The sequence below is a fragment of the Passer domesticus genome, chromosome 4 (assembly GCF_036417665.1).
Source record: "Passer domesticus isolate bPasDom1 chromosome 4, bPasDom1.hap1, whole genome shotgun sequence".
NCBI classification, from domain to species: Eukaryota; Metazoa; Chordata; class Aves; order Passeriformes; family Passeridae; genus Passer; species Passer domesticus.
In genome coordinates this window covers 45,990,343-46,007,328 of record NC_087477.1, presented here as the reverse complement: position 1 = coordinate 46,007,328, position 16,986 = coordinate 45,990,343, and the positions used below count along the sequence as shown (strand labels likewise).

Genomic DNA, 16,986 nt, shown 5'->3' with positions numbered 1-16,986 from the left:
GAAATTGTTGTATCCCTGTGACAGCCAGGGTCTCGGAGTTGGAGAACATCCCTACCAGGCCTATACAGACTGCTAACACAAAGTAGATTTTTCCTGTGGAAAAACTGACAATTGCTCTGGAGTGAATTTTCTATACCCTTCACTTTTAAATTGAACTGTCAGCAGGCACTATACTTAACAAGCCTACTTTATATGCTATTCATTAGATGTCTGCTAACAAATGACTGACAAGGCAAATCTGAAAGATTTCATCAGTGATCTGTCAAAATGCAGCATGATTAACTCTCAAAACTTAGAAGTTACTGTCATGAGGGTTGTCAGTTTGAGTTCATTTGTTTGCTTCACTTGGTTTGGCTGGCAAAACCTATCTTTGTTTAAAATCATGCCTCTGGGACTATCTGCCTGGTTCATTTTGTCTTCAGAATGGCTTTCTAGCCAGTGCTGGAATCATGTACTTCACACTGAAAGGTATTGGAGCAGACACACCTGACTTCTGGGAAAGCCACAAGTTTCCACTTTATTATGGTACTCTCCCTTAGTCTGCACAAGTGCATGATTTATCCTGTAGTGTGTACCACTCACACAGGTCCATTTCAGAAGCCAAAGAAGGTTTGGGTATGACACCAGACTGGCTTCTACTTTCAAAACTTATTGCAATCTTAGATTTTTCACTGATTGAAGTAATTTTGAATCAAACTTTTCCCCATGGTATTTTGTGAAGGTGCTTTTTAGACTCTGCTGTATGAGGTAGAAATTGTGATAATTCTTGTGCAGTACAGAGGGATATAAAACTCATGCTGTGACATTCCTTTAACCTTTTCCAAGGTGTCTCTAAATGAACTGCTCTAGAGAGAGCCAGGTGCAGAGACCAAGCAGAAGCCAGAGAGCAAACCAAAAATTGGGCAATAGGGTAGATTTTTGTTCTTGCAGTCAAAATCATTGCTTAATCTTCCTTTGCTATGGGTGTATCTGTCACAGACACATAAAGCCATATACACTATAGCATCAGTGTATCAATACACTGGAGCACCAAAGTATCCTGTAGAGGAAATTCTGCACACAATCCTTGTTCCATGAGATGCAACAAGGAGGCCAAAATAGAATTAAACATTGATGCATCTCCCATTCTATCTTTGGCTGACAAAAATACCTCAGTAGGAAACTAAGTCCAAAGTATTAAGTGCTCAGCAGGAGCCCTTAAAACCCCTTTAAACTGGTTAAGACGTAATAATCTTGTTCCTTTGTTGGACTTATTAGATTCTGTTCCATAGTGTGCACTGATTCTCCTAGTAAAGATTCTTCATGGGGAACAAAAAAGAGAAGTTCCTACACTAATTGTAGAAGGGATGTGTTTCACTTTCATTTAATCCAGAAATTATTTGACTTAGGTGAAGGTCTTATTTTAGACAAATTGTTCACATAGAAACTTATTAAGAAATTCAAAATTATTCCTTTCTTTTTGAAAGAGGCTGTAGCATTAAGAAGTGGACAACTTACAGGTCAAAAAATATAGCCTTGCCTTTCTCAGGATTTTGGTGAAAATCAAGTGCTATATTTAATATAAGTAAAATTGTTGTGTTGTGCCAGAAATATGCAAAAGTTTAATTTATTTTTTCAAGTAATATAGATCTATATTTCCTTTTTATTTTTAGTTTTCCAAGTAAAGTAGTTAGGAACAGAGATTTTCAGTTTTTGCATCTTTGCCCAAATGTCCTGACCTACCTTTTCATCTGTGTTTTTTTTTTAATTTATAATTCAGTTTTCACACTTGACATAAGATACTTCTACAAGCTTGTAAATAGGGGATAAAATACTAAACTTTTGAGTGGTTCATCATCCAGCCTTCAACTTTCTACGATGTGAAATATTTCTCATATTTTCAACCACTCATTAATTCGGCAGGATTACTTGTGCTGAAATAAGGTATGCACATAGCTCTTTTCAGGGATTAGACTGACATTTCACACCTTTAAAATCCAAGCCTTTTTAAAGATGGGTACACTCCCTGCGTCCACTTGACTGCCATGACTTTTCAAATATCATAGAGAGAGGCTTGGCAACATCAGCCATTTCCCTCAGGATTCTGGGCTACATCTCATAGCTCTGTGCACATAGATTTATGTGCATTCAGATTCCTCGGGTTGTCATGAACGTGATCTTCACTTACAGCGGGAAGCACTTTGCTCCCCCAGTCTTCATTCTGCTGTTCATCCTCTCAAGAGGTGTGGGAAGAGAGGTTGCCATTGAAGACTGAGCTAAAGACTATTGATTACCTCAGTCTTCTCCTAACCCACTGTTACTGGTTTGTTACTGTTGTTTTTCATGGGGTGCACCTTCTTGCACCTTCCTTTTATGGTTAACATACCCATAGAAGATCTTGTTATTCTTTGAATCCCTTGCCAGGTTCAGTTCCAGTTTCTCCTTGGTCTGCCTCACCCTTATACAACCAAACTTCATTCTACACTCTTCCAGGGTATATTACCTTGCATCCACTGCCTGTATTTGCTTCTTTCATTTTACTTTGACCAGCAGCTCCTTACTCAGTCTCTCACCTATTTTTTGCTCGTGGGAATTGCCATTTCTTACACTCTGTAGAAGACTTCCTTAAAGGTCTGCTGTTTCCACTCCCTTGTCTCTGAGGGAAGTCTCCCAGTGGATCCTATTGACTCCATTCTTGAAAAGCTGGAAGTTTGCTTTCCTAAAGTACAGGAGCTTAACTTCACACCTTTCTGAGCCATATGCCTCAGGACCACAAACTCCACCAGTGCACCATCACCTGAGCCCAGGCTGCCTCCAGGCTTGGTGTCTCCGATTTCCTGCCTTCTGTTGGTCAGATCCAGTACTGAATTCCCTCTGGCAGAGCTGTCTGTTGGCTGACTCAAGGAGTTATTCATTCCAGGAGTGTCCAGAATTGCCTACAGTTCCTTCTGCTACTTTCCCAACAGATGTTGGGGTGGTTGAAGTTCCCCAGCAGGACATGAGTAACTTGGATTACCTTGTTTGAGACTTAGCCTTACTTTGTGTTTCTTTTCTCAGTAATGATGCCTGATAAGTCCTTCTAAATATAGTTGAAGGAGCTAAAAGACCACATATCATCAGTGAATACAGAAACATAAAATCATCTTTGCTTCCTCTAAGCAAATCTGGACGTTAAATCAGGCAGACCCCCAGCTGCTTTACATTTCTATCTTAAGAAATAGGAATGTGATACATGCTGAGAAACTCTGACTGCAGGAAGCTGTTAAAATAATGAGCAATTTATTTGGAGGGATAATAAGGGTTTAGGTCTGACTGTCTGCAATGAGGAAAAACAAAAATAATACAATTAAAGTATATGAAATCATGTTGGTGTGAAATCAGTGTGGATGTGGTCAGAAATTGTGGGTTCTAAATATGCTTCCTGGTTCAACTGTATTGATGAAATCAAAATTTTCAGGTGATATGAAAATGTTTTATATTAGGAATACAAAATTATTCTACAGTATTTTTCTGTTTGTGTTTGCTTTGTTGCATGTATCTGAGACCTCTTTCTTTCACCCCTGTTCACCTTGGAATAGACATCATATTCAAATATTCTCTGAGTTTCACTGAGGTGGATAATGTCTGAAGGGCTCAACCTTCAACTAATATGAGTTGGTTTTGAAAAAGGTCCACATTAGATTAAAATATAGCTCTTTTGATTAAAAAAAAAGTTGCTTTTTTTCCTAGGTACAGTCAAATTATGCAAAAATTGAAATATAAATGCTTCCACTTTACAATGCATTTGAATCCTTTTATAGATGTCTTGTATTCAAAATCCCCATAGAGTATATTTTTGTATCTTTGTCTGTTGGGGTTATGCAAAAATTCTAGGGATTTGTCATCCTATTATTCTCCACATAACAGCAAATGAAAATGCTGGATCAAAATATTCTACTTTTATCTAGCTAAAAGTCAGAATAATCTATAATATGAACACTAAAGCATTATTTTAGGTTTCATAAGGTCACAATGGTGGTAACATCTACTTCACTGTGTAATGTACTGTCATGTCACCTCAGATACATTGGGAAAGGATCTGGCATGGTGTCACCTGAGATCATTATGGTCAGGACTTACTCTCTCTGGCTTAGGGGGGAAAAAAAAAGATAGTTGTAGGAAGACATTGGGGAGAAAAACCTCAGGTTTTGGTATTTCTCCTTTGGAAACACAAGACCATTTCAAATCATGGTATGGTTAAGTTAAGCCAGTATGTACCACAGTGGTGTAAGGTCCATTCTTCATAAAGAGCTGTTACATGTTTTAGACAAAAACCTTGATTAAACCAGAAAATATTTTGTTCTAATCCCTGGGATGTGTTGCCCAGATGGAAGACACCGTGTGTCTCTTTCTCAACATTCTTATAAGGAATTAAAATTGGAATTTTATATTTATATTTTATATTTTTAAAATAATTGTATTCTGATATCTAATGAGACATTATTTGTTCTTTCAGATAGTTCTAAATTGAATATTCCAGTATAAGACTGGTTTTGTTCTCATTTTCCCACCCTTCCCAAATCATCTTTAACCTCACAACTTTTGGATGGGATTGGGATCAAAATTACTTCAAAAAATCCCCGTGAGATAATTCTTCTGTATTGTAGCCTGACACAGAAAGCAACCAAAATCTCACATATCTGCATTTACATGATTATAATGCATATTTCATATAATAATTTTGCTTGAATACTTTTGAACATGTATTGTTAAGAACACGTAGACCCACAGGTGTAATCTTGTGAGTTAACATAACTAATGCAATGTAAAGTATAAATGTGGTATAAAGTTATTTTAATTCTTAATATACACAGAATGACCAAATCCAGCCCCAAATCTCCAGTTTGGAAAGGGAGTTATGTTCTCTCCTTATGTTCTTGCTTTTATGTTCTTTCCTTACAAAGAACCATTTACTTTGTATGATCATCCTGAGGATATCAGCTCTTGCTCCTCACTTCTTTGTGTTATGCTGCCGGGTTAACAATCTTAAAATTTACATATGACCCATATTCCTGAAGTCATCATGTTATATATATATATCTCATTTAAATTTATATATCTCAGTGGTAGTTTAAAATTTTGGCATTGGTTGTAGCTAATAAAATCTGTACATTTTTTAATTCTTCTTGGTACCCTCTGCAAGTCACCTTAAGTCCTACACTTTGGGTAATACAAATTCAAAAACAAAGCCTGGTTTTGTCTAGGCAGCTTACTGCAAGCTAATTGTAAATGAAATAACTTGGCACAAGCAACCCTTCAGTTGTTGTGGGCCATTCTTAACAAATCACACGAAACTTGAAAGTCATCTGTTCAGAGGATGACAAAGAGCTAGAAGTTTCTCAGGTTAGTTTGACATTGTTCTGGCTTCTGTTCAGCCTTCTGGTTTCTGGTGGAGAAAAGGTAAGAGCCCACTGGGAGAGGAAACAAGGCTTAGGGTTTTTTGATTTATTTTTTTCCTTTTTTTATTTATCTATTTATGCAACTACCAAAAAAAGAAAAAACCTTTCAGAATACCAGCTAATCCCAAAGTCTTGAGGATAAAGTGACAAAAAATAATTCTTTTGCTGCACGGGTGGTTCCTGGCAAACACAGCAGGAACAAGAGCAAAGCAATAATTTGTTCAGTTCAAGAGATCTGCAAGTCTGCTGATAGTGTCACCAGAAATATTCACAGCTGAACAGGTAGAAGCAGAGATCTTCACATTACTTTTTTCCAACTTAGCAAATCTTATTGTCTAAGATCTGTATCATTGCAGCTGTAATTCATAAATATTTTTAATTTTTAAACATATTTCTAAATTAATTTTTAATAAGGTTGTACTACTTCATGGATGAAAAATGTTCTATGCAGCAAAATCAAAGGCAGTCTGAGTGCCGCACAGAACCATGGGCAGACTAATAGATGAATGCAAGATGATTATTGTGCATGGATTTGTTCTTAACATAACTCAGTTATCAATAGAGTTTAAATTACATAGGTGCTTTTTATATCTTCTAATATTTGACATTTATCCACTATGTCTGTAATGCTGTGTAGCACGACCGTTACCAAAATATAAACTTATTAAAAAATTAATGAAATGTGCATTTTTAATCTCCAGATTTCGGGGACTGCATTTAGGCATTACTGAGTCCTGAAATACATTGATCCTTGGTGTGGCAGTTATATGTGTGGAATAAAGGAGGTACCAGGACCCAGTTCATATTCCACAAAGGAGTGATTGAGATCTGTGGCAACCGCTGTTAATGGCTGCTGTAGGCAACTCTGGGCTTCCAGCTGTTAAGAGTCTGATTCTTCCAGCTTACATTTTCAGAAACATAAAAAAAATCCACCCTCCCCAAGATAAAGAAAAATATTAGAATCCTTCAGCATATAATCTGAAGGAAAGACATGGTTGAAAGCCCAATAATTTCCAAGGCTAGCATCATGGTGCACTGTGCCAATTATTTTATTATTTTCCAGGAGACATCAGCACTACTTAGGAACCTGTCTTTAACATATAGCTGAGGTTTGGTATTTATGCATCGATATATGTGCAATAAATGATACCATTTATTGTACATATACTATTTGAGTATATGTACAGGGCATGAAATTCGTATCATCAAACTAAATGTGTAAAACTAAGTGGTTTTCCCTCTGGACAATTGAACAACTGCTTCAAGGTGGAATTAATGGCTCCTTAGCCATGTAGCTACTGAAAAAAAAAGGGGGGGCAGAAGTTTTTATGTGTCCCCCCCTACCCTCAGAGTTTGCTTCTAACCAACTCCAGATCATTTGTTTTTAATCCTCTCTGAGTCTGGATCTATCAGGCACCTCTATGGGTTCTGTGAAGGCAAAGGACGGTGAAGTTCAGCACATAAACCATTATAAGTTTTTTTAAAACTCTGATTTCATTACTGAATTCGTTCTTGAACCATTTCTGGACAGAGAGATGCAAATTAAAACTGGCAAGAACTTAACTGTTTGCCTTTTTTTCTTATTTATTTATCAATTTATTTTATTAATGAATAAAATGTTACTTGTCCAAAACATAAATTTAACATTCTTGTGTTAAAAGGAGACAGGAAACTGTCTTTTGCCAGTAATTACTGGCAGTATTATTAATAATTAATTATATAATACAATATAATTCTATAATTCTATTATATAATAATTGTAATAAATTTAATCCTTAGAATGGTGGGAAATCTTGTCTTGCTGGAAAGCTTTTCCTACCACAGATAAGATTTTTCTCACTACCCCTCCTTCTTTATGATGCACCTGCAAACAGCCTGTCTGCCTTAATAGTAAGAGTGTAGTGGCAACTAATGCCTTACCTACCCATGGAATAGACCTGTAAGTGAGCACTTTGATGGGTGAGTGCAGTCTGTATCCTTTACCAAAAGAGGATCAAGGCCTAGATATGGGATGTATTTGCTGGTCTCCAAGGTAGAGTTTGTACACCAACTTAATGTGTCCAATTACATGCTTACACCAACCATGAACTCGTGTGTCTTAGAGAGGCAGAGCAATGTATGCATAAAAGTTTTTTAAATACAGAAATAGGCAAATCAGAAAGGAGATGATTCAATAATTAAGGGAAACACAAGAAAATTCTAGTCTTGTTTCTAACACCTGTTTGTAACTTTTTTATGTTTGTAACTTAAAACAGTGATATATATGACCAAACATGTATATATTTAGACGCATCTAAGGGTGCTGTGTCTTAGGGAAATCAAGGATACCATGACTGGCTGCAGTGGTTGCTGTCAAATGTTTTTGGGTGAGATGAAACAATAATTTTAGATTCCAGCAGAAAAGATGGCTAAAAAGCTGCATTTGCTAAAAAAATAAAGGATAGATATGTATGAACATTGTAAAGTCAGAGAATAAACATTTCATTTTTTGCATTATTTTGATCTCATTCTAATTCATCCAATATTCCCAGAGAATGTTTCTATCCACGTTTTATAGAAGGAAGAGAGATATTACTGGAATGGAGCTTCTTTTTGGAAATACAGAGAACACTGTAAATTCATGCGCACACACACACAAAAAAGCAATAAAGTTATTTCTCCTTATTTAGACAGGAAAAATGTTACTGAATATCATATTTTATAGGCCTTCATTCTTCTCAGTTTCAAAGAATAGAAAAGTATTAAAAATAAAACCTGACCACTGAGTTAGCAGTAGCATTTGATTTTAAAAAGCTGCTTTCTAGGCAATCTGATTTTGTTTGTTTTTCTTTTCTATTATGATTTTTACTAAGGTTATAGGATTAGTGACTGGGGTGTAGCTGGAGTATTTGTAGAACACTGCAACTTTAGCAAATTACTGTGTATTGTCTCACAGCAACTGATTTGAAAAAAATAAATAATCAAAATTGATTTGGCCTGTAACACTTAGCCCATGAGCTCCAAACTGGCTCCCAGACAAAGCCTACTGGTGAATGGATGCATACTGAATTGCAGAGGGAAGCCAAGTAGTTATTTTGGGGCAGTCTGTACTTATGCCAGGCCTGGTTGTGATTCAGTGTTTCTTCATTCTTTTTTTTATGCTAGCAATAACCAAATGAATATAATATATCTGGTTCTTTTTAGATGAAAATTCTCTGAGTCATAAAGGCATCCTCACAGCTGGGCTGGATTTGGCAGTCTCAATGCAACAGAGGAAGGAAAACCAAACTGCTTCCTCAGAGGCAGTCCCTGAGGTCAGGCTATGGATGAAGCCAGCTGGCTGGGCAGCACTGGGGGCTGCAGTTTCATTGCTGTTGACACAGCTTGTCTCAGACACATCAAACTGGCTTGTGGTAGGTTTGTACTATGGATGTTTCTTTATAGCTGTTTCCCCTCTGTTTTATAAGGTTACCCTGGAAGGGAGAGGATTAAAACATCTGAGTTCAGCTATCTGCTTCCAAGTGTCTGCCCTCCCTTGGTGTGAGATGGAGAGCTAGGCAAGACAGCCAAGAGAACAGCTCAGTTCACCCTGAAGTAAATATTGGGGGTTTATTCACTAGTGATGTGCTGAGCAGGTCTTCATTGTAACTGGAGTTTGACCCATGACACATGGGTCATCTGTGTTTATCCATCATCCTCTGTGAACCCCTTTTTCTTAGATGCTATTGTGAAGCAAATAAAAATGCTTGGCAGGAATATTTCTGTATGATGAATATGCACTATTCCTAGACTGGGACTTGGCTGTATTTCCCTGAAGTAGAGCTTGGAGAGTCATATTCACAGCTTATGTGATTAAAGGGCAGGCCTTAATATTGATAGTGTTTCAGACAATATTTCAGAGCTTTGTGACTCCCTGCTCTGAAGCTGAGAACCTCTCCTCTCTATCCTTAGCCTGGCTGTCACAGAAGCTGAGATACCATATTTCCAAATGCATCACTGAAATACTTGTGAGTTAGAAATAATTATAAAGTCATCTGTAATTCACTACTGGTAATGGCTGGAGACATTATATTCACAAAAACAGGGCCAAAAGAGAACTAGAATTTGGACAAAAAGTGCAAGTCTGTCCTATGGTCAGGATAATCCCACCACTAAAAATGACAAATGTGATTTACAAGATTAGACTGCTTTCTAAACTTTGCCAGCAAGAATGGCAATGTCACATGCAGTAGAGCTCTTTTGCATGAATACCACTGATCAGCCACCAAACTACACATTGACTGGTCCTAATTGTGGGGGAACTATGAAACAATCTCACCACATATTGAACCAGGTGCAAAATAAGCACCTATCTTATCTCTCTCTTTGTCTCCTCTTCAATTTACTACAAGTTAAGAAATCTTGAAAAATACTTGTCAAAACTTTGAAGCTACTTAATGTTATTCCTGGCAATAAATTAGAAACTTTGCCATTTCAAATTAGAAGCAATCTGATCAGAAAGTAGATTTCTCCACTGAATTCTGAAGAAACTAGTAGAAGATACCAAAAGTTTTTCTCTGGTCCCATCTTGTACTTCCAGTTCCCAAATAGTAAGCATCAAGCTTGAACAAGATGTTAAATGAATAGTCAGAGTCCAGCCTCAGATACAGAACAGAGAGTATTTTTGTTGTATCAAACTGTGACCTACTTGCAAGATCCTGGACGCAGTAAGAACTTGCTCAAAGTACTGCTGTCTGTGCTTCTTTTAATACTGTGATTTATGAAGTATTTCTGACTTGCCTTTGTTATGGACTTGTGTTCTGTTATTTTTGTTCTGTAGTTAAATAGCATCTGAAGACAGACATTACAATCATTTGCCCATTCAATAAAAGCTGCATGCAGATGTTTTCATTGGGGGAATGGAACACCTATTAGGGAAACATTTATAAAATGCTCAATAAACATCATGCTTTTTTTTCACAGACAGTGGGATCAAGAGCACCCTTGACAAGTTTGTAGGTGACATGAAACTAAGTGGTGCAGTTGACACAACAGAAGGATGGAATGCCATCCAAAGGAACCTAGACAAATTTGAAAAGTGGGCCCACGAGGGACTCATGAAGTTCAAGTCCAAGTGCAATGGGCTGCACTTGGGTTGAGGCAATCTGAGATGTGACTGAGAGTAGAAGTAATCAACAACAGCCCTGCAGAGAAAGAGCTGGGGTTCTACTGGATGAAAAGCTGGACATGAGCCAACAGTGAGCCCTCACAGCCCAGGAAGCCAAGTGCATCCTGGGCTGCATCAAAAGAGGGGCGGCCACCAGGTCGAGGGAGGTCATGCTTTCCTCTACTCTGTCCTCTTGTGACCCCACCTGGAGCACTGCATTCAGATTTGGGGTCTTCAACATAAGAAAGACATTTATCTGTTAAAAGAGGTTCAGAGAAGGACTATGATGGTGATCAGATGTGGGAGTATCTCTCCTATGACGACAGGCTGAATGAAAGAGATTTTGCCCTGGTCAGTGATATGGGTGAGTTACATCAATTTCTACTTCAATTATTGTTTCTTTTTCCCAGCTTTAATGTCATTGCTTTAATATAATTGCTTTGATATAATGAAGTGTCTTAGACTATACTATACTATACTGTACTGTACTATACTATACTGTACTGTACTATACCATACTATACTAGTATTTTTTTGGTTTTATAGAGTTTAGTAAATAATTCTGATTAACATATTTCTGTTTAGTCATTTTTCATAACAAATGATTTGTTTTTATATAAATATGCCTAGTTTGCTATCATTATCATTAATCCTGCAGGACAAAGCTGTGCAAAGGTTGTCAAAGCTCTATAATTTCTTAGACTTAAACCATTGACAGTCTGAGGCTAAGATTGGCTTCATTTGCCTCTAGGCTCCTTTCAGAGGACTTTACAAGGGGGTCCTTTCTGCACCTCATGATTCAAAGGGAGGGCTTCTCAAATTAATTTTATCTGAAGCTCCCACTCCCTCCTGCAACAGAGGGTTGGGCTTGTTCAACCTGGAGAAGAGAAGGCTCCAAGGAGACCTCAATGCAACTTTCCAGTACCTCAAGGGGATTTATCAAACAGAGGATGAGGGAGTTTTTACACGAGCAGATAATGGCAGCACAAGGGCAATAGTTTTAAATTGAGTGAGGGCAGGCTTAGATTAGATTAGATTAGATGTTAGCAAGAAATTCTTTACTTAGAGTGTTGAGAGGTACTGGAAGAGGTTGCTTAGGGAAGTTGTGGATGCCCAATGCCTTGAAGTGTTCAAGAACAGGTTGGATGAGGCCTTGAGCAGTCTGATCTACTGAAAGGTGTCCCTGCCCAGGCAGAGGTGTTGGAACTAGATGATCTTGAAAGTCCCTTCCAGCCTTAACCATTCTTTGATGCTAAGATTCTACAAATTCTTTTCTCCACTGTATGTTTGGAGTTTTTTTCCTCCCTGGGTGGTGTAAGTAATAATACTGCCTTACTTTCTGCTTCTAAGCTTTATTAGGGATACCTTTATTTAATTCTATTCATCGTGACAAAACTGTACTTGAAATATTTATTAACTGCAGTTTCGGAATATCTGTGGAAAATCACAGGTGCCTATCATCCTTACATTAATGATAGATAGTAAATTGTACTTTTGAAGTTCCTGTTGCATCCTGGATGAAGAACCTACAGTTTTAGTGAGAAAAAGAAAAATTATGTATTATACATCTGTTCTTTTGTATGAAAAACACAAAGACATTTCAATAACTAGTTAGCCTTTCCTTATTTAGGGGAGATAACAGACACACAAAAATAAAAAAAAATGGGAAGATACAGATATAGAGTTATAGAAAAAGAACATGCTATTGTGAAGAATGTATTCTGGCAATGGCTTACATTCAGAAACTTCAGATAAAATGTTACTATAATCATAAACAAAAACCCCCTATGTAGTAATTATATTAATTATTGAAATCAATCATCCATATGTGAAGGTCATGAGTAATTTAATAAACAGCAAAATGTGCCCAGAATTAGATTGTATGTGATGCCATTTGTCCTTTATGAGGGAGAAGAATAGAACAAACTTTCTCTGAAAACAAATTAGATATTTCTGAGACTTTACTACCATGGAATTAGGGAGTATTACTTTGTAACCTTTTTCCAATGTAGGTGTGAAAAGCTTTGGAAAATTAAAACAAAAAGAACAAACCAAAACCAAACCAAAAATCTCCAAATGGCATGAGAAGTCATATTTACTTGATTCCAGTTAGGACAGCAAGGGAAACAGAATTGCACAGATATAAAAAAGAACCCTTTATCTACTGCTAATATGTCACGCTACTTAAAATACACTCCTAAAATAGGCAAGATACACTTAGTCATTGAGATAGGCTTATATCAGAAAAAATCCCTCAGGTATTTATTATACCAAATAATTGGCATTAAAATTTTTGTTTTACATGTAATATTGAGCAAGTCTAACATAAACAATAAACAATTTTTAATCAGTTTTTCATAGGTGGGTGTCATCAACTACATTTTGTGAGTGTCCTTTTGCAGCTGCTGTGCTGTGTCTTAGCTGTGCTGACTTCGAGCTTGAGCAGTTGAAGTAAAAAATAGATATCAGAGTGGTTAAAAAGAGTCCATTCTGAAAAAGTGTAGATCTCTCACATCTTGGAAACTTTGAAGTTAAAATGTGGCTGGGAAAGCTCTAGGGTGAGATTTTCTTAAAGTTTAGCAAGATTAGGGGTTTGTGCCATAATTTAGGTTTCACATTTAAATGATACCTTAGACCTTCTTCAGGTGCAGGTTCCAGTTTTGAAAGATTCACAAAAAGTACGAGTGATTTTTTTTTTTTTTTTGTAAGGGTTGGATAGAAGAAACTGGGCATTGCTATGAGAAAAAAAAAAAAAATCCTTGTTCTGTGACAGTTCCCTCACTGGCAGATGCTTTTCAGGGCTGTCAGTTGGCCATTCCTTAATCCACTCAGCGTGGGCTGTACTTACATTTCATCGTGCTCATTATTAAATCAGCTGAACTTTCTTATGGTAAATTGCAGATTGGTCTCCGAACCATCTGTGACTGTATCTGAATGTATAAGCTGGTGGATGCCTGCTTAGAAACAAGGCAGTGAATTGATGTTCAAAAGGGAAGAGGAGCTTGAAAAAGAGCCTGGCTTCTAAACATCTGAAAAGAAATAGTTGTTTTTTAGGGTGCAGCTTGGCCAGGCTGCAGCCCATGCTGTGCCAGCATTACAATGCAGCAGCAGTGCTGCAACCTCTGCAGCAAGCCCCCAACATTTCAATTTTTATATATTCTTCTAATTCTAGTGATATATATCACAAAGATTTTTCTTTTGAAGTGATAAATATATGCATTTTTCCTCAGTGAGGCATGTACAAAAGATTCTTTAAAGAAATATGGGCTTCAAATTTGGAGTTACTTATTATTTGATTTAACATGGAATAACTATTGAGATAATACGCTAATATTTCCTGCCTTCTGGAGAAAATTATATATAAGCAGTATAACAGTGACTTACACCAATGATGTAAAAGACCTCTGTGTATTTATATGTTATATTTATAACAAAATGAATGGTGATGTGGCACATGGAATTAAGAGGTAGTCAAAGGTGCTTTATTTCCTCAAGTTTGACTATTTAATTGTGTTCATTTGTGGGTTTTATACCAGCCAGATATATCTCTTCCTTCTTAAAATTTATTCTATTAACTTAGTTCCATGCAATTTCTGTTTGTTGCCTGTATTTTTAAACTACAGGAACAAAGATTTTTCAAGTTTCAAAGGCATCAGGTTTGTGAAGACAGTAAGATTATGGATTTAAATTATTTTTTCAGTGGTCAGAATCCTTATTCTAGGACTAAAGGCTCTTTGAATCACAATCTGCCCTGCCATGTGCCAGCTATATTTAATAGAAAGTGAAATAGGATAGTCATCTGAGCTAAGGGGCCTTCCTTCAGAATTGGACAAGATATTGCCAGATAGGTGCCTATGGGTGCCTTTATTCAATAAGTTTAGATTCTTATGTAATGTGTCTTTCAGAAATTTCTTTTTTTCTGAGACAAATTTGTAAGGCTTCTTTAGCTCAGGAGATATTTCCTCACAATTGCTGAAACTTCCATGTTCCACAGACTCTCAGCATCTTTATGTATTCTTGCATGAGTTCATGCATGATCTGCTGGTGGCTTCATCCCATGAATCAGTCTGGCTATTTCCTGAAAAACAAATTGATTGTGCTTTCCACTATCCCTCTTAGGCTCCCGAGCCAAAACTTGCTAAAATTCCAACATCATTTTTACTCTCAGCAGGTTTTATGTTTGTAACCCTGAAGTGTGCTGCCCATGGGAGGACAATGTGATTTCTGCCCCCTCTGCCCCAGAGCACACAGGATCTGCCTGATCTTCACTTAAGGTGAAAAAACCTCTATGCCTGATTGCAAGCAGCTTGCTCCCACATTTTCAATATATAATGATATCAAAGGTGCTATCTTTCAGTACAAAGTCTCTGGTAAGTGAAAGCAGGAGACTTATTTCCTCTCCTCCAGCACTGATACTCTAAGTAGGAGGAAAACTTATACTGACTTCATCTTTAAAAACCTCAAGGATTAGAAGGAGATGTTTTTTTTTTAATTATTATTTGAATTTTTCTCCTGTGAAGTTCATGGTGCTTTTCAAGAATCATGGTTCTTTAATTTTTTTAGAATGTTTACCTCTTTTACTCACTAATTATCATTCATTATAAATTTAAATGTGATGAGATGGGATGTAAATTTAGTTAACCCTTCCATATTAAAATGTACCTCAGAATAAATTATTTATTCCATGTTTTAACATGGAAAACTAGAGGAGAGTTACAAATGGAAGGGAGGTGATAATTATAAGGGACTAGCTGATGTTTTGTTCACAGGTTGATGCAGTGAAGTTATTAAGAAAATGCTACATAAGGGAACAGCTATCCCACTCTATAACTTGCAGTAGCCAGGTTTGTATCGTATCTCCACTTGGCCAAGCACAATGCAACATCACAAATTGGAACAGCAGTGTTCGAGCCAAAGAAAACAAGAAGGAAGAAATATCTCCTACATTTCTGTACAGATATCACCACTCAGTAGCATACCCATAACTGAATATTTTCTACCCAGAAGACATGGACATTGTTCATTTTAGATGAAAATCTAAAAAGGTCAAAGGTTGCAGAATATGTCAATATTCTGTTAGCATTTGATTCAATAATGTGAATGACACTTTAACCTGATTTCACTTTGACTGTCTTCTATTCCACATTCCCTTGATAAGGCTTTTTGTCTTCTTCAGAAGCAGCTGATGCAATGTGGTCTGCTGTGGTAAAGAACATCATAGTCCTCCAAAGTATGCTTAATGAAAGCAAAAATAAAAAGGACTATTTACTTACTGGGAAAAAATGTTTCTACAATTTTAAAGGTAAGTAGAAGTCTATAATTCTTTTCATACTCTTTTTTCCTTTCACTTAGATAATTTTTTATTGTCAGAGGGTCTAGGAGATTTTATTTTAGTACCATCAGATTGGCACTACCACAAAAATCAGTTTTTCAGCAACGCTGATTGCAGGGAAGAGACCTGTCTGCGCAATCATGAGGCACGGATCAGCTCAGGATTTTTACCTACCACATGGTGTGAATAGGAAGACATTTACTTGACAGCTCCTTTTCCAAGGGTAAATTGCTGATAGCTGCAGTGCTCTATAAAGGCACTAGAGAGCTTGAGAGTTTGGAAGTCTGTTTCTCACACACACATGCACACATACTCTTCCTTTTCCTTTCCTCCTGTGCTTTTGTTCAAAACTCACCATCCTTCCTGACAGAAGAAAGGAAAACTGGACATAGCTGTAGCTTGCAGTAGTGGTTCCAGCATATCTGGGCTGATATAATTTCTAATCTACATTTACAAAATTAAAGGTTCAATAGTTTGTGTCTGTCAAGTCAGCTTACCTTCTCTTTCTTGTTAGCTATGTGATGGTGGTTTTGTTAAGACTTCTGGTTCTGAGGTATAGAGCATAAACACTACATAGAGAAAAGATGCATATCTTTGTGAAATTTAGAAGTAGAAATAAAATTTACCAATTGGTATCTTACTGGGAATTGTTATGTTGTGCCTCAATGAAGAGCTCACTGAAGTGTCTTTACATTTACCAGCAATCTGTGTAAGCCAATATTTGGCTATCTGATGGTGACGAAGTTCACCTGACCTGACCCTGACAGTTGGGAGCCAGCTCAGCTAGTGATAAGGGAAGAATTTCTGCCTGATTCTTTCCTCGGGGAAATATGATTTGAGGTCAATTATGATTTTTAGCTTTTATCTTCCAATGCTTGTTGTTCCCAAAAGTGCAGTAATACTTCCCTCTTTTCTCAGCTGGCAGTCTGAAAACCCTTCATAAGAGGGTGACTACCACAGGTGTTTTCTACAGCCCCTAACAGAATGGAGCTCTAATATGGGATGGAACATGCATGAACTACCATGCCTCAAGTGCTACTGACTCTTACCCAGCTCATTCTTCACCTCAGCTGTAAACACAACAGAGGCACTAAATATCTAACATAACTGAG

The 16,986-nt window shown here is 37.0% G+C and overlaps 1 long non-coding RNA gene across 1 annotated transcript in view; it reads left to right on the top strand.

Moving 5' to 3' along the window:
* LOC135299133 (uncharacterized) overlaps window positions 1–16,986 on the top strand; it is a 73,512-nt gene that overhangs the window by 35,571 nt on the left and 20,955 nt on the right. The window contains exons 10-13 of the long non-coding RNA XR_010361177.1: window positions 8,601–8,809; window positions 10,359–10,906; window positions 14,711–14,912; window positions 15,719–15,844. This is a non-coding gene — a long non-coding RNA (uncharacterized LOC135299133). The remainder of the gene's footprint in view (window positions 1–8,600; window positions 8,810–10,358; window positions 10,907–14,710; window positions 14,913–15,718; window positions 15,845–16,986) is intronic.